At 44.8% G+C, this 25,044-nt stretch overlaps 1 protein-coding gene across 4 annotated transcripts in view; it reads left to right on the top strand.

Annotated features, from left to right (window-relative positions):
* The first annotated feature begins 10,960 nt into the window (after nucleotides 1-10,960).
* Nucleotides 10,961-25,044, top strand: part of NCK2 (NCK adaptor protein 2) — a 151,708-nt gene continuing 137,624 nt past the window's right edge. The window contains exons 1-2 of one of the 4 annotated variants that reach the window (XM_072844373.1): nucleotides 10,961-10,980; nucleotides 12,988-13,125. The gene's annotated coding sequence lies outside the window, so the exon portion shown is untranslated. Of the gene's footprint in view, nucleotides 10,981-11,889; nucleotides 12,040-12,434; nucleotides 12,879-12,987; nucleotides 13,126-25,044 lie in introns of those variants that run through there. The other 3 variants (XM_072844372.1, XM_072844374.1, XM_072844371.1) reach the window with 3 other exon arrangements.

Raw genomic sequence — 25,044 nt, 5'->3', positions numbered from 1 at the left:
GTCATTTGGATTAAAGAGTAGTACCTACTTTTAGGTTGCCCTGGTGTTTATAAAATTAGTACAGGTTTTACACCAACTTTTTCAATAACATCACATTTTTTTCTCCCACCTATACTAAGTGGTTAGGAAAAGTGGTTTGGAGTGCACCCTGCTTCCTACTGAATCTTGAGAATCAACCTATGAATAACAGAAATTGAGAGGTTTTGAGGTCTAAGGCAAATCACACTGGAAATATGTGTGTATTCGTGAAGTAAGGTTTAAATGGTCTTCAAGGGTAGTTTGGAAAACATTTTAAAAGGTCAGCCTTAGCCTTAGGTAAGGCTTAATAGAGATAGTTTTTGAGGTAGATTTGAAGATGGGGAAGGGACCACAAGCTAAGGAATGTGGGAAGCTTCTAGAAATCGAAAAATTAAGGAAACAAATTATCTCCTGTAGCCTACAGGTAACACAGCTCTGCCAATGCCTTGAATTTAGTCTAATGAGACCTGTCTCACAAAACTGTAGGTAATAAATGTGCATAGTTTAAACCTCTGACATCGTGGTAATTTGCTACGGCAGCAATAAGAAATTAATTCCCCAGCCAGTTTGACTTAGAGGGGCACTTTGGTGAACCTGTATTTCCCTCTAGCCTGAGCCCATATAGGTGAAGGTATCACACACTCCCCAATCCTGGTCCACTGCAGACATCGAAAGTGTTTAATAAAATCAGTGAGGTGGGGGAGAATCAGGAACTCTGCTAAGAATTCAACATGAACTCAAATAAATAAAATCAGAAATGAAAAAGTAGAAGCAACAACTGATCACAGAAATACAAAGGATCATAAGAGACTACTTTGAATAATTAAATGTCAACAAATAGGACGACTGAGAGAAATGAATAAATTCCTAGAAACAACAATCCTCCATGTCTGTGTCATGATGAAATAGATAATCTGAACAGACTAATTACTAGTAAGGATTAAATCAATAATCAAAAATTTCCCAACAAAGAAAAGTCCAGAACCAAATCAATTCACTGGTGCATTCTACCAAACATTCAAAGAAGAATTTATACCAGTCTTTCTCAAATTCCTCCAAAAAATAGAAGAGGAGGAACTCTTCCAAACTCATTTTATGAGGCTGCATTACCCTGATACTGAAACAAGACAATGTTGTCCTAAGAAGAGAAAATTATAGGCCAATATCCCTGATGAACATAGATTTTTAAAAAATCCTCAACAAAATATTAGCAAACTGAATTCAACAATAAATGAAAATGGTCTTATACCATGATCAAATGGGACTTATTCCAGGAATGACAGTATGGTTCAACACATGTAACTTAATCAATGTCATACATTACATTAACAAAATGAAGGGTAAAAATTATATGGTCATCAAAATAGATGCAGAAAAAAATTTGACAAAATTCAATATCCATTTATGATAAAAAAAAAACCCTCAACAAAGTATTATAGAAGGAGCATACCTCAATATAATAAAGGCAATACATGACAAGCCCACAGTTATCATATTTAATGGTAAAAAGCTGAAAGGTTTTCCTCCAAGATCAAGAACAACACATGGATGTCCACTCTTACCACTTTTATTCAGCATAGTATTGGGAGTCCTAGCCAGAACAATTAGGCAAGAAAAAGGAATACAAGTCATCCAGCTTAGAAAGGAAAAAGTAAAATTGCCACTATTTGCAGATGACATAATATTTTACATAGAAAACCTTAAAGACTCCAACCAAAAGCTATTAGAACTAATAAATGAATTCAGTAGAATTGCAGATACAAAATCAATTGCAGAAATCTGTTGCATTTCTACACACTAATAACAAACTATCAGAAAGATAACTTAAGAAAACAATTCCACTACAATTGTATCAAAGTGAATAAAATACCAAGGAATAAATTTGATCAAGGAGGTAAAACTTCTGTATACTGAAAACTATAAGACATTGACAAAAGAAATTGAGGAAGACAAGAAATAAATGGAAAAACATTACATGCTTATGGATTGGAGGAACTAATATTGTTCAGATGTCCATACTACCCAAAGCAATCTAAAGATTCAATGCAATTCCTATCAAAATTCCAGTGACATTTTCTACAGAAAAAAAAAATACAACCTAAAATTTGTATGAGCCACAAAAGACCCTGAATAGCCAAAACAAGCTTGAGAAATAAGAACAGAACTGGAGGCATTATGCCCCCTGATTAGGAACTAATATTACAAATCATAACAGTACTGGCACAAAAACAGCCATATAGATAATAGAACAGAATGGAGAGCCTAGAAGTCAACCCACTCACCTATGGTGACTTTATTGATGACACAAAAGCCAAGAATGTAGAATGTAGAATGTAGAATGGGGAACAGACAGTCTTTTCAATAAATGGTGTTGGGAAAACTGGACAACCACATGCAAATAAATAAAACTGGACCACTATCTTACATTATACCCCAAAATCAAGTCAAATTAGGTTAAATATTTGCATGTAAGACCTGACACGATAAAATTCCTATAAGAAAACATAGGCAGTAAGCTCCTCGACATTTCTGTCTTGGCAATAACTTTTTGGATTTGACACCAAAAGCAAAGGCAACAACAGAAAAAATAAACAAATGGGTCCACTTCAAACTCAAAAGCTTCGTTTTTTAAAAAAAGATCTTATTTATTTGTTCATGAGGGACACACAGAGAGAGGCAGAGACACAGGCAGAGGGAGAAGCAAGCTCCCTGTGGGGAGCCCGATGTGGGACTCGATCCCAGGACCCCGGAATCATGCCCTGAGCCAAAGGGAGACACTCCACCACTGAGACATTCAGGTGCCCCAAACTCAAAAGCTTCTGAACAGCCAGAGAAGCCAAAGACAAAATGGAAAAGCAACTGACTAAATGGGAAAAAATAACTTGCAAATTATCTGATGAGGAGTTAATATCTAAAATATATAAAGAACTCATACAACTCAATAGCAAAAAACCAATTTGATTTTAAAAATGGGCAGAAGACCTGAATAGACATTTTCCCAAAGAAGACATACATATGGCCAACAGGTACTTGAAAAGATGTTCAATATCATTCATCACTGGGGAAATGCAAATCAAAACCATAATGAGATATCACCTCAACCTGTTAGAATGGCTGTTATCAAAAAGACAAGAAATAACAATTGTTGGTGAGGATGTGGAGAAAGGCAACCCTTGTGCACTGTTGATAGAGATGTAAACTGGCACAGCCACTAGGGAAAATAGCATGGGAAGTCCTCAAAAAATTAAAAATAGAAATAACAGGTGATTCAGTAATTCCAATTCTGGGTATTTATCCAACAAGAACAAAAAACAATAACAAAAATATGTGAATCTTCATGTTCATTGTGGCATTATTGACAAAAGCTGAGATCTGGAAATAACCTAAGTGTTCATCAATAGATGAATGGATAAAGAAACGGTGATGTGTGTGTGTGTGTGTGTGTGTGTGTGTGTGTGTGTGTGTGTGTGTATCATGGAATATTATTCAGCCATATAAAAAAATGAAATCTTGATATTTACAACAACATGGATGGAACTTGAGGGCATTATGCTAAGTGAAATAAGTCAGACAGAGAAAGACAAATATTGTATGACCTCACTTATATGTGGACTCCTAAAAACAAAACAAACAAAACAAGCTCAGAGACACAGAGAACAGATTGGTAGTTGACAGAGGCAGACGGTGGTGTGTGTGTGTGTGTGTGTGTGTGTGTGTGTAAAGTGGTTGAAGAGAACCAAGGATACAAACATGAGTTATAAAATAAACAAGTCATGGGGTGGGGGGGAAGCAATTCACCATGCAAGTGGTTTAATGAGAAAATAAAATGAGTATAGTTTATTAATATTGGTTGTATTTCACAGGCATCCTGTGAGCCAATATTTGTACAAGAGGTCACAAAAAAAAAAATTTCACAACCACCTGTTACCTTTGCTTTTTTAAGCCTTATCTATAAGATGGGGGTCATCATGCTTCCTTCACTGGGTTGTGAGGATCAGACAATGTGCTTGGCCAGTGGTAAAAACACAATAAATGAATAATCATAGCATTAATAATTACTCACCATATACATAGGTAAACATTTGCATTAAAAACAATACTTTGAAATGGTTTTATCCCACAGCATTCCTTCAAAAAACCATTATTAACTGCTGACTTTGTAGGAGATACTCTGGGGAAGTCAAAGAAATCTCTCTTGCTTTTAATCGATTTGTCATGTTTAAGTATCATAAGGACATAAGTGATTATAAATCAAGGCATTTGTGGCTAAGTGGCCCAGGAGCAGTGTGGGGATGAGGGACACTCCAAGCAGAGAGTTTACAGAATCCTGAATGGAGAATGCTTCGGGAAGGGTGGGCGTCCCAGACTGCCAGGTATCAAACTACTCAGGATCATTTCTCAAACAGCCATTTCCGTGAAATGTTCCATCAAATGCACAGACCATAGAGCTGCGCTGAGCGGTGCAGCACACACAACAAAACAAAAGAGGTATTACATCATAGCATTTCCAGAACATACTTTCTTGTTAACTTATTAGTGTTTCAGTAAAGAATATGATTAATAAAAGCACCATTCTCTTCACCAAAACTCTAGTTGAGAATTGCTTTATATTTTAGAAGCTTCCTCTTTTAAAATACGCAGGTAACACACTGAGTAACTAGACTAGAGGTAACTGGACCTCTCATTAACTGGAAAGCACCCTCTTTTGGGAAAAAAAGTAACAAATGCAGGAAAACACATGAATTTCATCAAATTTTTAAAGTCATTTTGGCACATGGCTCTGACTTTGTGTAGATTCCACCCAGTACTCCCTACATTTAGCACTGGAAAATGAGGATGCATGCTCAGAATGATGACTCTGAGGCACCGTGTGCACCCTAACATCAAAGACAAGACTCATTTCACATACTTGACTGCATTTTTTAAGGTAAGATATCAGCTTGCAAGTATTTTTTTTTTTTTAATTTCAACTTATGTTCCAGCTGAAGGGGCTTTCTGGTTAATCCTTACCCAAAATGAAAATTTAATTTAGCAGAACACCTCCCTCCTGAGGCATTCTGATTAATTGAGGGTTTATTGTATCTAACAGAAATGTTTCATATGGGATGTTCCCCTCAAGGCAGATTTCAAAATGGAAATTTGAGTAAAATCCTCTTAGCTTTTCTAAAGTTATGGGGCTCTCTTAAAAGTTTTCCTATCAAAATGAATTCTTCCCTGCTGCTAAGAATCACAAACAATTTGAACTTTGATCATTTTTATATTTCAGAGCAAGCCAACTTCAAGTTTGAAAGTTATACTGTATAGATCTATTACTATAGTAAGCTTTCCTGGACAAACTGCATAGAACAGACTGGGCAGTGTGTGAGCACACTTACTTGTTTTTAATTTTCCTTTTACCCTAAATCATACCCACCTTTATACTATCGCCTCACCTGTTTTCTTTTATTTGAACAATTATCCAAGGCATCACCACTTCCTGAAGTCCAGATCATAATTTGGAGCTAGAAGCAGGATAACTGCATTGACAAGACACAGAAAACATTTTTTTGGGGAGGGGGACAGGGAGGGTTTCAAAGAGTAAGAACCTTTGACAGGGAGGGTTTCAAAGAGTAAGAACTCTTTGTGTGTGTGTGTGTGTGTTTTAAGAAACTTAATTCTGCCAGTTGCTGAGAGATGAATTTCATGGGTTTCTAGCCTGTCTCCTCTTGAATCTGAAGAGGTAATGAGAATACTCAGGAGTTTGGGTAAGAAATTACCACACTATCTTCAGACTCATGTTTCTGTTCCACCCCCCCCCCTTGCCCCTGCTAATGTAGGTAAAATGAAATACCGAAATCTGTAAGTCCACAGTATTTGTTCTGAAATTCTTATGGTGAGATCATAAAGGCCTCTTTTTTAGATCTCCTCACTAATGCTCACAGTCCTGTGTTGCCTTTGGCAAACTCACAGAGGTGTGGAATTTTCATCCATCATTACAGATCTATTAAGTGTCTGATCCTACTGGGTACAGAGAATAAGGTGCTAGAGCTGCAGAAGAAAATCAGACTCAGTCCCTGCCCTCAGGGTGTTTCCATCTGTGCTAAAATGGATGTCACAATTAAGCAGTGTGGTTCGTTACCCCAGTGGAATATTCTAGATCGAGAGCACTAATAGCTACTCTCCCAGCCACAGGTCACTCAAGGGTAGGAACTGTGCTTTGCTCATTTCTGTAGAACAATCTCTGCGTAGTAAGTTGGCAATAATGTGCATTAAATTTAAGTAAATGGACAAAACCAGAACTGTTTATCCCTAATAGATCAGTTTATCCTGCTTTCCGATTACTGATATTGATACCATCATCTTTGTACACATTCATGTCTGAACCCTCAGGTTATATTTGATGCCTCTCCCCCTCTGCCTCCCCATATCTGATCACTTGTCAATTCCTTGTCTTTCCCCTTAATTTCCCCTGCACTGATGCCCCTCCATTGACTCCACCCTAATTTGAATTATTACATCTGAGTAATGCAAACATAACACCACTCTTCCTACCTCCAGGTGTTCCTTGGTTTGCATGCCAAATGAGTTGTCCTGCGACCAAGCTCCCATGATGTCCACACTTAATTACCATATCTCCTTGGTCTTACCTCCCCTGGATCCTTGGCTGGCATCCTCCATTCCACTGAGGCAAATAGGGGCATTCCCTGTTGCCATGGAATCTTGCCACATTTCCCCTCTGTGCTCAGGGTTCTAAGTTTCCTCCATCTGGAATTTCCTCCCTGTCTCTAACTTTCAAAATCTCATAGTTTGTGGATGCCTGGGTGGCTCAGTCAGATAAATGGTGCCTTCAGCTCAGATCATGATCCTAGGGTCCTGGAATGGAGCTCCATGTTGGACTCCCTGCTTGGTGGGGAGTCTGCTTCTCCCTCTCCCTCTGCCTCTCCCGTTTGCTTGTGTTCTCTCTCTCTCAAATAAATAAAATTTTAAAAAATCTTTAAAAATTTCTTATAGTTTGTGTCATTTAGGGGTTTGGGTAACAGGAAGGGGAAGTGCCTCTGGTGGCCTTAAACAGAACAGGGATTTATGGTAAGAATATCAAGTAGCTTGCAGTGGGGCTGGAGATGCTGGGAGAAGGGGTGAGAACCAAGCAGCTTAACGCCTCTGTAAGGAGGTTCCAGGACCCCTTCCTGTAAAAGCAAACTGTATCTCCTCTTCCTCCCCTCTGTCACCCTCTTCAGTTTCAAAGTCTTGAGGGAGAAGGTTCTACTGGTCAATTTCAGACCATTCATTCTTACAGGGCTTTGGGGAGGGAAGAGATGGAGAAACCCACTCTGCTCCCCTCCACAGTCAGCCAGGGGTTGCCTTAAAACCAGGAAGGGGGCTGTCTAGAGGGCCACCAAGGTCTCTCAAGGTCCATTCCTGATGCTACCACCTTTCATGAAATCTAAAGACTCCTCTGACTCCCAGAACATATTTTGCTTGGGGTTTTTCATATTTAGTTTTATATTAGAGTTATTTGTATCCTGGTCTTATCCTTCCTCTGAGATTAAAATCTCCACTTATTTTTATTTCTCCTGAATTATCTCTTATAATGCAAATAGACATATACAAGATATGTTTAATTAAATTGAATGTTAAGATAGAAGGTCATAAAAAAGCTGATACAAGTGTTTACCATGTGCCGACAGACAGTTGAAACATGTTTACATTATCTCACTTATTCTCACAGCTTTTTGTAAGAGTAGTGTTATTACTATTTGAGGCCCAAAGAGGTTAAATGATCTTAAGTCATGGGCTTGTAGTCAGGCTGCATGCCTCTGAAGTCTGACCCAACACCCTCAACTTTACCTTGGATTTCCCACGAGTCTAACGAGGGGTCTCTGAATGGAGCTCTGAAGAAAGAGTGGGGTGAGAAATGTCTTCCTATGTCTATATGGTCAAAGTAGAAATTGGTGTGACTAAGTGGGACACAGGGTGGGGAGCAGAGTGACCAGAGTAAATAGCTTAGATTGTGACAGAGTCAACAATGAGATTGTTGTGGTAGGACTAAGTTTAAGAACCATTAGAAAGACAAGTCTTAGGATTTAACGTTGAAATGATTTGGAGGGAAAGGTTTATACTTTTTCTTTTCTCTTTTTGTTAGACAGGGAGAGGAAGGGAGAGGAAGAGGGAAAGGATGAGAGATAATTTTAAGCAGGCTCCATACTCAGCGCAGAGCCCTGTGCAGGGCTTGACCTCACAACCCTGAGATCATGACCTGAGCCAAAACCAAGAGATGGAAGCTTAACTGATTAAGCCACCCAGGCTCCCAAGGTTTGTACTTTTTCACTTTCAATATTTCATTATGGAAGACATTTCAATATTAACAGCATACTAACAGAGTGGAATGCGGAGACATACATTTTCAGACACAGCATCAGCTGAAAAGAAACGTCTCCCCCATGTTGGGTCTCACAGTGGGTCAAATGGTGGCCCCCAAAGATATGTTCATGTGGAAATTGTGAATGTGATCTTATTTGGAAAATGGGTATTAGTAGCTGTTATCAGGTAAGGATCTTAAGATCATCCTAGATGGTGGCAGGGTATGAGTGCGTGCATGTGTGTGTGTGTGTGTGTGTGTGTGTGTGTGTGTGTGTGTGTTCTAAATCCAATGGCAAGAGAGAAGGGGATCAGGCTATGGGAAGACAGAGGCAGATATTGAAGTAATGTTTCCACAGGTCAGGGCAGGCCTGGAGATACCAGAAGCTGGGAGAGGCAAGGAAGGATTCTCCACTAGAGCCTTCTGAGAGAATATGCTGACTCCTTGATTTTAGACTCTGGCTTCCAGAAGACTGAGAGAATAAACTCCTCTATTTTAAGCCATACAATTTGAGGTAATTTATTAAGACAGCTTCAGGAGGGGCACCTGGGTGGCTCAGTGGTTGAGTGTCTGCCTTTGGCTCAGGTCATGATCCCGGAATCCTGGGATGGAGGCCTGCATAGGCCTCCCCGCAGGGAGCTTACTTCTCCCTCTGCCTGTGTCTCTGCCTCTCATGAAACAAACAAACAAAAAAAGACAGCTCCAAGAAATGAATATAGGCCTCTTAGGCTCAGTTCCTCAGCCTTCTCAGGAGCAAATGCTCATCTTCTGCTGTCAGAGAACTCTTGAGGAACTGTGGTAGGCCATGGGGAGTCATGGTTATTTCTTGAGCAGGGGCAGGACAAAATAGAAGCAATTTTTAGGAAGATTACTATGACAATGATACCCAAAATTTGGGAGGTGGGTGAAAGTGAGCGACAGGAGGCTACTTGGAAGGCAATGGGGTGTACTGGAAAAAACACGAGTTTCGAAGTCAAGTATGTTTAGTTCTGACCCCAGTTCCTTCACTTACTGTTTCCATTTTTTTTATATGTATATGAGGATAATACTCTGTATATGTATACCTGTAACTCACACATGATACTATTATATATATTATATATAATTATTTTATACACACACAGATACACACACACACACATATAAAAGAAGTTTCATAAGTGTCATCAGTAACCATGTAAAAATTTGGATGGTGTCACTGGAAAGAGAAAAGAAGATACAAAGAGCTGTTTCAACAGCACCAGGACTCAGAATCATGAGGATTTAGACTGAGAGGGATCCCAAGGTCATCTTGCACTCTCTCCTCACTGCCTTTGGGGAGATCTTGGAGAGAGGGAAGGAAGGAAGAAATGAGATTGCAGTGAAGTTTCTCCAAGGAGCTGAGATGTCTGGTGGATTCTTGGCCAAGCCTGAGACCGTGGGAGGAGGAGCTACTTTGGGAAGAGGATAAATTTCATTCTGAACCTGGTGATATTGAAGAGATGATGAGCTGCCCAGAGAGACTGCAGACAATCTGGGGAATTCTCTAAGGCTACAGATCTGAGAGTTAATCACTGAACATCCAGACTGGAGGCATACAAAAAAATGATCAACTCTCTTAAAAAAAACAAAAAAGGCACAAATCATTATGAAAACAAGGGGCCCAATTCTGCATCAGGAATATTACTGTTAGAGGTCAATATGCCCTCCAAGAGAATGATGTAGGAAGTTCAGAAGGGTAGCTGTGTTAGATAAATGAAAATAACTGAATTTCAGGTAATAGCAGAAATGCCACGTGCTTCTGAAGACTGCATAGGATAAAGATTAAGAAAGCGACATTGGATTTTAGATAGAGAATGTCCTTGGGGACTCTACCTTTGTAAAGGAAGGAAGAAGGAAGAGGAATTCAAGAACGGTGATTCAGTGATGGTTTACAAAGCAGACAAGTTAAAAACTGGGTCAATGTTATTATATGGATTTTGGGTAAACTAATTTAAAATTGGGTCAGACCATTTATTATAATTCTGCCTTCCTTATTAGTAAGACAAAAGGATGAACTGAGGCAGCTCTTTCCCCAAGGGCAAAGAGAAGGAGGCTATCCAGATTCCCTGATCTTGGATCCGTCCCTGCTCAGTACACTGTACCTACTCCCAGCTAGTGACCTACAGAGTGTGCCCTACAGGCAGGAAGGGTGCCAGGGACTGACATGGGAGCTAGGTAAACACGATCTCTCCATTTGTTAAATTTTAGATCGGTTAAGAAACACCTGTGCAAGGTTCCGCAGTTGAAAAAGCAGATAGTCAAAGGCTGTACTGTGACTTCAAAGGTATACTGGTTCTGGTTACCCAACCTGGATACTTCCTTTTGTGAACAAAGCAGAGGATCAATGGTTCAGCCTTGTCACCTTGGGTAAGTTATTATTGCTTTAATAGTAATGAGAAGCCAGGAGCCTAAGAAAGAATCTCATTAACATGGATCCAGGCTATTCCGCCAGGAAATCAGAATCACTTGAATAGTCGGGTTTCCTTTTGGGAAGCCGTGTGGGAAGGAGACTGGAGCACAGGCAGCTGGATGCATGTGCCTGTTAGAGGACAACTTGTGTTTCCCCTTCCTCCAGGGTTTTAATCTTCCGAATTTGTTTACAGGTAAGTCCCTGCGTGTGGCCAGGTGACCGGACCAGTCCCACTAGTAGTGACAAGGCCTGGGGGGGGGGGGTGCGGGGAGGGGCCCAGCCGCTGGCAGCTCCTGCCAGGTTCTGCCGGGTGGGCGCGGGGGGCTGGGCCGCAGGCGGGGCGGCGCGGGGCCGCGTGTCCTCTCTGCTCTCAAGAAGTGCTTCCGACGGGAATGATGGAGTACAAAAGTGTCTGTTTGGGAAAGTAAATAGATACAAGGCAAATAAATAAAAATGCCCAGAGGCAATTACAGAGAGGAAGTGACATTTTTATGTAAGTCACTTTTCTGATGGACCCCAGGCCTGCCTTGCCGAGGGTGCCGTGGGAATGCTTCCGGGAGGGGGCCGGCCGCCAAACAACTAGAGCGTCGCGATAAGAAAATCAAACAAAAAGAGGATGGAAAGGCCGCGCGGCAGTCACTGGGGGCTGGAAGTTGCTGCCTTTCTCTCCCCTGCCGTCCGCTCGCCGCCAGCGCTGCCCCAGTCCCCGCGCGGGCAGCCGGCAGCCGGCAGCGGGCAGCGGGCAGCGGGCAGCCGGGACCCCCGCCCTCCCCGCGCCCCGCGCCCCCCGCGCCCCCCGCGCGCCCCGGCCGAGCCCCGGGTCCCCGCGCCGCCCGCCGCCCGCCGCCCGCGCCGCCCCAGGTGGGAGCCGGGCCCCCGCCCCCCGCCCCCCTCGGCCCGGGCCGGCCCTGGGCGGGGTCGCGCGCGGCCGGGGAGGAGCGGCGCGAGGAGGAGGAGGAGGAAGCGCGCGGAGGGGCGGGCGCAGCGCCGGGGGAGGGTCGCCGCCGCCGCCGCCGGGATCGTCAGGCCGGAGCCGCGCGGCCGAGCGGGCGGCGGGCGGCGGGCGGCGGGAGGCGGGAGCGGCGGGAGGCTCGCGGCGGCGGCGGCGGCGGGGTCCGCCCGGGCCGGCAGCGTCCGCCGCGCGGCGGGAGGAGGGAGCGGCGCAGACAAAGAGCGGCGCCTGGGCGGGCGCGGTGCGGCCGCCGCCCCGGGACCCGCGCCGCTGCCCTCCGCTCGGCGGGCGGCGCAGGAGGTAAGGCGGTGCCGGCGGGCGGGCGGGCGCGGGGCGGGGGCCGCCAAGTTGGGCCGCGCGGGGGGCGGCGCGCGCCCGGGGGCGGGGGCGGGGCGGGGGCGGGGGCCGTGCCCTGGGCGCCCCGCACCGCCCTGGGCCCCGCCGCGGCCTGCCCCCCGCTCCCGGCTGCGCACCTCCGCGCCCGCCTTCCGGGCCCCCCTGTGCGGGCCGGGCCGGGCCGGGCGGGGGCGCGGGGGCGCGGGGGCAGGGCGGCGCTGCCGGGACCGGGGACCCCGGGCGCGCGGGGGCGGGGGCCCGGCCTGCGGGGGCGGCGGGCGGGGGCCGGGGGCGCGGGGGCGCGGGGACGAGCGGCCCCGGGAGGAAGCGCCGCGGCTCGCGGGGCCGCGGGAGGCCGCGGGAGGCCGCGGGAGGCCCGAGAACTTGCTGTGCTTATGGCAACTCTCCTGACCCCGCACAAAGCTGCTGTCACGCCGCGTGGGGGAGGCCCTCGCCTGGGCGCGGGGCCGCGGGGCCCGGGGACGGTGCCAGGCTCCGCGCCGCGTCCCGCATGGGCAGGACCTCCCGCACCTGGAAGAAAGTTTCTCACGACGCTCTGGCCTCCCGGTGTGTTCGGGGCGATCTAACCACCAAGTGGTTCTGGAAGAAACCGGCGTGTGGTTGGGTTTTAAGGCACTGAAGGCACCTCCCCCGTGAGCGCACCGAGTGTGGCGTTGCGTGGAGGCGTCTACTTTGCAGAAACGCCTTCGTGCGTGGACAGTAACGATCGCCTTGGAAGGTCTGCGGGGGATGCGGGGCGCGGCGGCTGGTGAACACCGGGCACCTGACTCTTCACGAGCTTTGTAAGGGCTTCAGGGACGGGGCAGGGACGGGGACAGTAGGCCTCTGTCACTTCAGACAATTGCGGTTGGCAGTTTCCCCTTTATTTGTTTTCGTTTATTTTGCCAACAGGTTTAAGGCTGAATCTGCCAACTTTGTGTCTGTATAAGGGGATGAGCAGGCCCCAGCGCTGGGCCCCCTCCTTCCGTTGAACCAAACAGAAACTGAACCACGGAGGCCAGCGGGCACGGCCTAGCCCCAGACCTGCAGGTAGGAGAGGCCCTCCCTGGTTCAGGCCCTGGCTTCTGGGAAGGGATTTGGGTAGGAATGAGAGTAATTCGGGTGTGTTTCATACCACTGCTGGTATATCGTTAGCAGCCCTGCTCTGCAAGTCTTAAAACGACTGAAAATGAAATTAACCAGGGCTACTATAACTTAATCAAAACAGATCTAAACTTTGCTTCTGAACACTCTCTTAACGCACCTACCAGGCGTTCCTGGGTGGGTGGGTGAGTGAACAGGATTCAGGCATGTGCCGCGTTTTATGAAAATAATGGTCGCCAGCGGACGCGCAGAGAAGAGATGGGCTTGACTGGCTGGGGAGGTGGGGCTGTTGATGGAGGTTTTTCGGTGTTTGGAACAGGGATTTCCCGAGAAATGGGTGTTAATCAGGCTAGTGAAGCAGTGACCAACATGGGAAAATCCTCCCTTAATTATTTCTCCTTTTGAGGTTACTTAGATGTACTTTGGATGGCAGGAAAAGACCGGATGTTTGTGGTCTTCTGGCTGCAGCTACTTGGAGGCTGAAATTGAAAACTTTAAGCGGCGGGGAGCTTGTGGAGGTGCTTGGCTCCGCTTCCTCTCCGTTAGGCCTCACCTGGGCTCAGCTCGGAGCTTCTCAGCTGCTACCTAAACACACAACAGTATTGATCATGGGAACTGTGGATGAAATTGGGTGACAAACTGCCACCCGTAGAACTGAGTGCTCTATCACCCACCTCTGCCCACTCGTGGGAAAGCTGGCCCCGATTGATTGATTGATTGGTTGATTTTTTAAAAGATTCTGTTTGTAAGTAATCTCTACACCCAATGTGGGGCTGGAACTCACAACGCTGAGATCAAAAGTCCCATGCTCCTTGGACAGAGCCAGCCAGGCGCCCCAAAACTGGCCCTTTTTAAATGGGTAGGGCTTGCGTAAGATGCATTTCTAATAGCTGTGCTCAGTTTCCAGGCTTTGGGTTTTGCTTTGTGACATGGTCCATGGTTACGTCTCTTCATCCCTGAAATCTGTGACCCTGCCCTGTCATTTGCATTGGGGGATTATTGAGGTTTTCCAACTGACAGCCGATCTTATGTACACAGTATTTGAGAAAGGCACTATCATCCATATTAAATACACCGGAAATCTTCTTTGCGTGTGCACAAACTAGATAACCTTTTGAAATACCCCAAAGACTCCCTGATTGCCTGGAATAACTGGAGTCCTTTACTTGATAACTTGCATTAGCTTAATTTGCCCTGGCTAAATGAGGCTGTTTTGCTCTCCGGGATACACATGCTTCTAACTGCCCAGACTGACTTGCAGCGTGTGCTGGGGGAGAGAGGGTTCTCCATCATTCAGAACAAGGCTGGCTAGCTGAGGAGCTGAAAATTGCTGGATCTGCAGGGGGAGGGCAGTGTACAGTGTTCGGGAAAACTAGTAAGCTGAACTTTATTTCACAAATGAACTGGAAACTCCCCACCACTCACCCCAGAGGCTTAGGGAATTAGTTTTCCCGTCCAGAGGGATAGCAAATGGCACTTCCAAATTGTTTCTCTTTTCTCAGATGAGTGATGGAAACCCTTCATGACATATTTTCAAAGGGCCTAAGCTAAAAATGCTGTCATGTATGTTCAGTGCTTGAATTCAGGTGACTTAGAAGGAGGCCAAGACAGCCCTCTAACCGGTTATCAAAAGTATGCAGCTAAAGTAAAAATAGTTTCCAATTTCTTTAGGTCACTTTAGTAACACAGTTTTAACAATTAGACTGTTCTTTCCTTTCCTACATTTTACGTTGAACAGATCCAAACGTATGTATACTTCTGAAGGTGTAATCAACATTAGCAAGTTATATCACCCCCCCCAACATGCGCACACTCACTCTCTCCCTCTCACGCGCGCACACACACACACACACGTGTCACAATCTGCCCTGTGGTTTCTGTGTTTGTATCTTAAACACGTGGTTTGCCGTAAATTCTTACCGAACACATGAATGCTGAGTTCTGAGCCTATTGAGTTATTAGGGCTCTAGGTTCCCACTGAGATATAAAGCCAGAATCTTTGTACATTCTGCTCAGAACCTGTGACATGGTGGAAGGTGTTGTCCCTAGGATGGGCAAATGTGGTCTGATGGCCTCTCTCTTGAGTAAATTCTCAATCACATGAATCATTTATAGTCCTGAAGCTAAACTTAACGAAACAAACAAAAAGCAAAACAAAAAACAAATCCAGTTGCATAAACCACCTGGTGGCTTGGCTCTATATAGTACTTTTCAGTAGATTGTGGGTGTCAACACCAACTGGAAACTTGGGGCAAAGCATTTGTTACCCTGGCTTAGTTCGTTAGCGCCACCTTACTCTTTCATCCCCTTCATATTTTTAATGTTTTTAAGGGAAGAAACTTCAAGTATATTAACAATTTAAATACTGCAGTTTCCTCTTGATAGCTCGGCTGGTTAGTGGTTAGTGAAGATCCAAAGTGCCATAGTCAGATAAAAATAATCGATATTAATACTCGTGCATTAATTTATAGTTTACAGTTTGCTTTCCAGCAGTGCTGTCCTATTTAATATTTGAAAAAATAACAAGGTAAAATGGGCTCTAGTCCTTATTTCTGTGTGAGGAGACCAGAGCTTGAAATTGAGGTAAGTCCTTGCCATCTGAGCCCTGTGGCCCTGCTAAGCAGGAGGTAGATAAGGAACACCAGAAGGTGCTGCATCGACGTTTTTGTGAGGCTCCTGATCCACAGGCATGTAGCGCAGCCGTGGATCCCTTTGCCATTTGCAGATGTGAACAAATAGTGCTTGGGAGCAGATTCTTGGTGTGAGTTGATTCTTTGAAGATGAGCCGTTTCAGAGGAGACCATTTCGGTGAGCAGTTTCCGTGAACTTTTGTCTTTGCCTCATTGCCAGGAGCTGGCATGGCTGTGGAAGTCTGCAACAGGGTGCTTACTCTTGCTTATTATGTGTATCAGTCTGCTCTGGATGCTGTAACGGTACCGCACAGTCCGTAAAGCAGAAATTTCTTTCCCACAGTTCTAGAAACTGGAAAGTCCAAGATCAGAGTGCTGGCAGATTCAGGTCTTGGTGAGTCTCTCGTCCCGGCTTATAGAAGGGCACCTTCTCGCTGTGTCCTTGTGTGTCCTCTCTTTTCTGCCTGCAGAGACTCTGGTGGCTTTTCCTCTTCTTACAAGGTCACCAGTCCTGTGCGATTTTGGCCCCATCCTTATGACCTCACTGACTCTTAATTACTTCCTTAAAAGCTCTGTCTCCAAATACAGTCACATTGGGGGTTAGAACTTCAACATATTGGGGGGGAGGGGGAGTTCAGTTCATACCAGTGTGTAACTCTGTGTTCAGAAACAAGGCTGATTGTTGTAGGAAGTCCTTTTGCTTCCTTCACCCAGATCTAGCAACTGCTTATTTGAGGACACCTGCCAGGGATGGTTAGAGGGCAGAGGTAAGGAGGGGATGGCAGCTCATTAGTTGTCATACAGCCTCAAAATGGGGAAGGATCCTTGGCACTGGGCTTCCAGATGCTGATTGGGTTCTAGGTAGGATGATTAAGGAGAGAAATCAGTGCTGACTTGATGCATTTATGGATGCTTCTCCTCAGTGTAGGTATGTTTTTTTGGATTAGGGTCATGATAAAATATCAGATATAGGGAAAGCGCCCACTGGGTTTTGTATGGCAAAGAAAGTGTTTCCTGGCCCTGGGTGAAGAGCAAAGTGGGAGGGAAGGCCATCCACTCTGGGTCTGCTGTTGCTGTGACCCTGTGGTCTCTGCGATGTGAGCAAGGGTCCCTTTAGTGCTTATACAGGACAGAGTCTGGTAAGGTCCACCCTGAGCTCTGTATGCATTCTCTGTGGCCATGACTTAGGCCAGTTTGGGTTATGAAAGATGATTATGTAAGGCAGGGGGGATGTCTATGGGATGGGCAGCCCTCTAGCTCCAAATCTGTATGGTTCATTCATTTATTCATTTGGTCTATCTTTTATATGAATTATCCAACTTCTTACCCGTCATGCCTGCCTAAAACTCTTGAATGCCACAAGCTGACATCTTAATGTCACCATCTCCTAACCTGCCTGCCTTCTCAGTTTATCCCCATCATTGACTCACTTGATCATCCCTGAATTCTCCCTTTCTTTCATATCCTGAACTTAGTGATTTTGCCTCCAAAAGATCGCTTAGCTCTGCTATACTTGATTTCCTCTTCTTAATGGACTCTCAGAATACCTGTTTGACCACTCTTGCCAATCCGACCAGCTCACTGTGCTATTACATTCCAGACTGGCTGTGGTCCACATCAGATCAGTGTCCCAAGTCCTTACTGTGGCATGGGTGGGTCTGCACAATGGAGCTCCTTTACTGTTTCTCCCTGCTTCTAAACATGCCCCCCCGCCCCGAGCCCACCACGTTGCTTTTTTTCTTTGCAAGTGTCCAGGAGCCCTGTGAGGCTAGCGGCTGCCTTATTGCAGAATGCAGGTTGATACACTTTTTATGATGTCAGCTTCATTTATTCTGTAGGTTCCAGAGTTGAGATAGCTAAAAAGACTGAGTGGAAACAATTTAGAATAATAGTAATGGCAATTATTATTATTCCTTAGTGGGACAGATACGATCTGCGTAGTCACAGACAGTAATATAATATTTCATGCACTCGGTTTTAGAGTACAAAAATCACATTCGATTACATGTAATTAAAATACTTTGGACATTTACTAAGATTTTAAGATGTGTTTTGGATTCTAGAGGTTAAATTACCAATTTAAAATAACTTTTGGGTATTAGTATTTAACATAATACTGATGTATGTTAAGTACTTGATTTATAAGTACAAAAGCTAAAATATTTTCTGTAGTGATCATGAGTTTATCATTAAGACTTACAAAATCACATATTATAATTACTGTTCTAAGCACTTCATACAAAGTAATAACACATTGAATCCTCTCAAAAATTAAGTGTAGATACTTCCTGTTTTTGTCCTTACTGATAAGAGTTCGGAGAAATAGCAGGTTACCTTGCCTACGTGTTCCATAGCTAGCATGTGGCAGATCTGGAACTCAGAGTCAGACTTTCTCACTTCTGAGTCTGCTCTCATCCACGAACCTAGGCCACCGTCTCTTCATTAAGATGTATCTGAAAATACATAAACAGAACCATAAACTTTTATTAGGCAAATATTTGAGAAACATTGATGGACAACCATCAATAAAGAGTGGAGCTTGGGCAGCAATAGAACTTCTGGAACTTCTTTTAGCAGCCAAGCAATGGAGGAAGCCCTGAGCTTGGGAAGGATGGATTTAGTAGTTAGAGCCGCTCACATGGTCCTGGAAGGCTAGCTGTGTGGCATCACAGGGGAGCATTACTGATGATGGCCTTGGTTCTTGGCCTTGGCCTTGCTTCTCCTCTCAGTCTCTCCTTGCTGTATCCTGTAGGCCAGTGCTCCTCAGGTGGCCATCAGCATCCCTGGAGGGCTTACCTTAAAACTCAAATGGCTGGACCCACCGTGGAAGTCTGGAGTGAGGATGCCCACTTCTGCTGAGTTCCCAGGTTACGTGTGTTGGGATGGGTACCACATATTGAGAACCACTGCCAAGGACTTTGCTCTGTGACACCAGGAGAGTGAGAAGGTTTCTCTCTTGGGTAGTAACAGCATTGTAATTCGAGAGTAGCCCGCCAGCCTGCCTGTAGGCCCTGTTGTGCAGGTCTGCTCAACTGGCCCCTTCCTAAGTGGCTGTGTGGCGGGTCCTCACCCAGTTTCTACCACCGTGGGGATTGAGGAAGGGGGACTGAGGATTTTCTTGCTCTTCCACCTAGGGCCTAAGACCTTGTATTGTTGGATACCTTTTGGGAGGCTGTTGTTAGCTGCTGCTCAGTGAGTTCCTGTGTCATAAAGAGAAGGGAGGGAGGGAGGTGCTTGAAGCCCTGGAGCCCAACATACCAAACCCTTTTCTTTCGTGCTTTTATGCTGTCTGTGCAGGTCTTAAAGAATCCCCACATGGCTTTGAAAATCCACTGCTCGGATCATGAGAATAGGCCAGGTCGGGTATCAGTCTGGATTTCCAGAAGGCTTCTGTTACAGGCTTCCTTTGGGAGCATTGATGTTGGTTGCCACTTCAAGTGAGATTCTTAACTTACCCTTCTGTTTTTGGGAGACCCTTAGGACTGTTGGGTAGCCTTCTCCCAGAGCACATAGAACTGAGGTAGAACCAAGAGTCTGGCATCTCTGTTGGGGGAGGCGTCTGTATGTCTGTTCCAGGACTCGGGAACACAGTGGTTTGGGATGGAATACACCTTGGGCAGCTGCTTTGAATCCACAGGCTTAGATTTGCTGTCAAGTGTTTCTCCTAGGGCCAGCTCTGTATGGAGCCTGTTCTGGCAGGAGTAGCAGCAAAGATTTATTTACTTACACAAGTTTAGTAATTCTCCCGGTGGGGGTGGGCATGGGGTGGGGGTGGCCAGCTAGTAAGAAATGGTACAAGAAGCCGAGGTCACAGGGAGATGCCTAGAAAGTGCCCGTGGCTGTCTTCGCAGACAAAGCCCATCAGTGTCAACATTGATTTTCCTTAGAGGATGTGCCTGAGTTTAATATCTTATGAATTTTGGCTGAATATTTAAGGATGTCTGCAAGTCAACAAATATTTTAATTATGCCACTTATGAGTCTGGCTGTGGAAGAGAACAGTTGCTTTGTCCCCTTCTCTTGTGCCAGCTGTGTCCATTTTAAGGACAATCTCTCTAAAAGCTTATTTCCTGGTTTACAAGTCTGTGTTGGGTGGGAATGGTGAGGAGAGGTCTGAATCGGTGATAAACAGCCCTTCTGCTGCTCTGAGTGTTGGAAGCCAGCTTGGACATAATGCAAACTGAGAATTTTTAAGAGATCAAGAAAGAAGAAGGGGTTCTGGGAGTTATTTTAGACACAGTTTCAGGAAATTTGATGTAGGTGAGTAGTGAATTTTTTTCAAACCACTTAAAACCTATTTAGGAACAGAATCTGGCAAGACAGATAGAAAAGCCGGTTTTTCTATTCTTTTGGTTCTCCCATCCGTGTTTCACCTTTGCATGTGATTTACTTAACGTACGCCGCCACCCTGACCATTTATCTTAAAGTCTGTTTTCCATCTGTCTCCAGTACCTACACTCATGGTTTTTCCTTCATATGCTTCTTGTGCAGCCTCCCTTGGCCTCCCCTACTTTATAGTTAGAAGCTGTCCCTGCTGCCTCTTCACTGAGCCATCCTCCTGTATTCACGCCTTCCCAGACTTTTCTTGGTCTGTTTTATATGGTTTGGAGATAAGACCCAGGGGTGACTGTAAACAAACTTTGCAGTTATCCTCTCAAAGAAAAAAGGGGACCAGGGATCACACACACTTGGCTGCCATAATTTCCATTTTGGAGCATGCATGGGTAGGTCCGAAGCTCACTTGATGCATCACAGATGAAGGCTCAGGTGTTCACTACATCGCTGCTGAAACTTGATTGTGCCCCACGCGCAGCACTGGCCAGGAAAGCGGATTGCACCTTCCAAACAAGGGAGGTAGATTGTCCTTTCCTCGGTGTCTCAGGCTGGTGAGAGTTACATGTTGAAGGAAGAAGATATGTTTTCAGCATAATGCACGTTACTACGTGCAAATTCCCATCCATTTTTGGATCTTACCGGCTGTTAGGTATGGATTAAGAAATAAAAGCAATTATGTTTGCAAATATAGAAATGCCTTTTTAATTGTTAATATTTTTAAAAACTTAATTGAGACTTACACCTGCAGTCCTGGCCAGCCCCGGTGGCCCAGCGGTTTAGCGCTGCCTTCAGCGCAGGGTGTGATCCTAGAGACCCGGATCGAGTCCCACGTCAGGCTCCCTGAATGGGGCCTGCTTCTCCCTCTGCCTGTGTCTCTGCCTCTCTCCCTCACTCTCTGTCTCTCATGAATAAATAAATAAAAATCTTTAAATAAAAACCAAAAAAACCCTGCAGTCCTATGTATAGATGAGGGGTTCTAAACTGGGGTGATTTTGCCAGTGTGGATGTTTGGCAATTTCTGGAGACATTTTTGAACTATCTTGACTGGGGAGTGCTCCTGGATTCTAGTGGGTGGAGAGGCCAAGGGTGCTGCTCAACCATGCTTCCGTGCAACAGGACAGCCCCCATCACAGAAAATTAACTGGCCCAGAATTTCAGTATTTCAGCAACCTTGATGGCAGTGAATGCTTCTCTACTTTACTTAAACCCTTAAATTAATGGCACATATATTCTTTCACACAGTTGCCCATATGGAGATCATTTTTTTCATCCATTTTTATAAACATGAAAAATATCTATTTAGAGAGACACTATTTATACATCCTACAGTTATATAAAGGGGAAACCTACTTTAATATAACTGACTTAACCATGGTTTATCTGCAATACTTTTTATGGTAAAATATGGCATACATTGCTTTTTCAAATTTTCTACGTCTACATATTTAGATCCTGTAAGTATAAAATGTCATTTTGTAGGAAATATTTTGAAATCTGGCTGAACTGTGATAAAAACAAACGCCCCTTAGAATGTCCACTTACAAAGAAGTAATGGGGTCACTTCTCAGTTGCATGTATGTATGTATGTATGTAAGAGAGCAAGTGAGCAAGTGGGGGCAGGGGCAGAGGGGGAGAATCTCAAGCAGACTCCCCGCAGAGCATGGGGCCTGACCTGGGGCTTGATCTCAGGACCCTGGGTTCATGACCTGAGTCCATATCAAGAGTCAGTCACTTAACTGAGGCACCCAGGTGCCCCTTAATTGCTTTTAATAAGTAACTAGTTTTCAGAATTTGGTCCATTCACAACCTGTTTGTGTAGCTCAGAATCCTTTCAATTGGTGATTGTGCATAGGAAGAAAAAAAGTTATTACTAAAGTTCACAAGACTCTAGGTTCAACCTGATAATCTTTGAGCTGGTCACATCTGTTAGCTTTCAAGTGCTTCACTCCCATCTTTGTATAGCTCCAAAAAATAAACACTTCAGGGGAGAGCGCATGAAAATACCACAAATTAGACCTTATCCAAGGAATCGGAAAGAGAAAATTCTAATTTGGCCGCCAGTCTCTGCCTAGGTTAGTGGCAGGGCTGCCTATTAGCCGGCCTGGAATATGACGTAGATATCCGTGCCTTTTTTCTTTAGACATAGTCTCCCACTTGACAAAGTCCGATATTGAGCCCTGAAATTAAGAGGGCTATCAATTAAAAGTTTCCTTGACTTTATCTAGGTCTATTTTGTATAAATCACTTCCTGCTGTACAGCTCTTCCTTTTTTACTTCGTGGCTTCTTCTTTCTTCCTGTTCAGTTAGGGGGATAAACACAAAATCAGCACTTTTTTCAGTTTTTGAATTTCTCTTGGTGAAGATCATTAAAAAGCACAGTGTTTTCTTTTCCAAAATGGTCCCATCCTCAGTGGTTGGAGAAGGGCCTCTGCAAAGTTCATAGTCACTCTTTGGACAGACTGGAACATTCTAGGTCTAAAACAATGTAACATATCTCCTTGTTCTTTGCCCAGGCTTAGTATCCTTTGGTTCTCACAGCCTGGGTGTGGAGGGAGGCCAGTATTATCAGGAAGCCCTGTGTGAATGAGGAAAGTGCAGGACACAGGGCAGTGACTGGCCCAGGAGCCGCCCCAGCCCCACGCTGTTAGCAATGCTTTGGGCCTGGGGTGTGCATGAGCTGCTCTCCTCCAGAGCCGTCAAACCCTGGACTTCCTTCGGACTTTGTAGGCTGTCTCCTCCCTCAAAATAAAATGTTGGCCCTTCTGCAGTGACATCTTGACTTTTAATTAGAATAAGAGCTGAAATAATACAGTATCATTCTGAACTTCATTAGCAGCTAGTCTAGATTCGAACTGCAAAAATAGCACTGCTGCGTCTGAGGAGTGGGGGTGCAGACGCCTTTCCCCCTGCTGCTAACTTGGCATAGGTTGGGCAGCGCGTCTGTAACCTCCTGACCTCTGTTTTGTCTTCCCTGCAACGAGGCCTCAGCGCTCCTGTTTTTGAAGACCTTGTATGGGCCTGCTGTTCCCTGTTTAAAAATTTGAACCGTACCGCGCCTTTTCAGAGAAGTTTCTTCAAAGGAGGGTGGCGTGAGCCGACTTCTGTGGCCCGTTTTGTTGCTCTTCATTTTTTTGTGAATCAGGTTTGAGGATGGAAAAGGCACGTGTGTGCAAAGGTAGAAAAGGCTGTGTTACTCATCCTGCTCTGACCTACAAATTGGACCGCTGGCCCAGTTTGGCTGTAGCTCTGTTGTCATACACCTAGTACTTTCGAGCACCAACTACGTGAGAGGCACCCTGCCAGGTGCTCTGGTACAGAAGCCCGCCCTCCCGGAGCTTGTAACCCAGTACCAGGTGGTGCAACAGGCGCCCACCCAGCTCTCATCCCAGTTAGCTAGTGTATAAAAGGATGGCTCGTTACCTCTGTGGGGGGACCTGTAGGGAATACAGGGAAAGATGCAGGGGAAGTCCCCAAGGCCAGGTGGAACTCATTTCACATATTCCAGGGAAGGATCATGTTTCCTTTGAGATCTTCAGGAAATCAAAGAGCCCGTGACATGCCAGCTGAGCAGAGATGGTCTCACCTGCCAGGAGTCAACCTCTGTCACCACCACAGCTGGGCCAGCCCCCTCTTCCCAGGATTGCCACTGTTCTCCTAGGGCCTGGCTGAGGCTCTAGCCGGCCGTTTGCTTAGGATGAACACTTGAATTTGGGGGCAACTAATCCATCATTTCCAGAGAATGTAAACTCTACTTCTGTGTTATTTATTTGCCTGAGACTTTTAGAGCTTAAAAATTAGTAAAGCTACTTCTTGGTGCTTTTAAGGGAATGATGGCATTAGGTAGCACACTACTAGCTCCTAATCCTCTCCCTTTTTTTTTTTTAAAGATTATTCATGAGAGACACAGAGAGAGAGAGAGAGGCAGAGACACAGGCAGAGAGAGAAGCAGTCTCCATGCAGGGAGCCCAACGTGGGACTCGATCCAGGGTCTCCACGATCACGCCCTGGGCTGAAGGCAGCACTAAACCACTGAGCCACCCGGGCTGCCCTCCTTATCCCTTTTTTAAATTGATAATGGCATAAATGCTTTGTACCATTATATTTTAACCTAGAAAAGATTTATTTAGCCAAACTATTACTTCACTTGGGTTAGTAGTGAATATTGTAAACCACTCCTGTCCAGACATTTCCCAGGTTTATTTTGTATCCTACTGATAGTCTAGTTTGAAGTGTGTTTCCTTTGAAGGTTAAACTCTTTGTTATTTTGTCATAGGTTCCTTTTAGAGTATTTTAAATACAGTGTTTCAGATTGTTGACTTCTGCTTTTTCTACTACTCAAATCATTGTGCCATATGACAGCACGTTGGTATGAAACTAATTTCTAAAGGTGGGCCAATTTTGGTGTTTCTGTTTAGCCCTGGTTAGCATCTGGAAATAACTTAATGCTGGCATTCCAAACAATTAAAATCATAATTAGTGATTTGTCTTCCATTTCATATGGAACCAGTTTATGTTTCACTTTTGATGATGTGGATTAGTGTAAAATAGTTTTTATGATATACTGTAATTAATTTGTGATACACTGTAATTAATGCTTAGTGCTCGAATTAACTTAATTTGAGAATAATGAGAATGTAGCTTGAGATATGAGTTACGTGATGCAATTTTAAAAATTGGTTGGAATACATTGATTCCTGGCTCTTGGGGGCCTGAGTAGGAGAGAGTTTAACATATGTTCAATTAGTTTGTTCTGGATCTCATTCAAGGGAGGAAGTTTTTGTTGTTGTTTACAAACTAATGCAGTCTATTATTTTACATATTCAAGTACATATAGTGTGCTCTCTGTTCAAAGAACAGCACAAAAATTGTACTGCATTCCAACCATGTAATAACCTTATTTT

The sequence above is a fragment of the Canis lupus genome, chromosome 11, assembly GCF_048164855.1.
Source record: "Canis lupus baileyi chromosome 11, mCanLup2.hap1, whole genome shotgun sequence".
NCBI classification, from domain to species: Eukaryota; Metazoa; Chordata; class Mammalia; order Carnivora; family Canidae; genus Canis; species Canis lupus.
The sequence above is the reverse complement of the archived record's forward strand: the minus strand, read 5'-3'. Positions and strand labels throughout refer to the sequence as shown.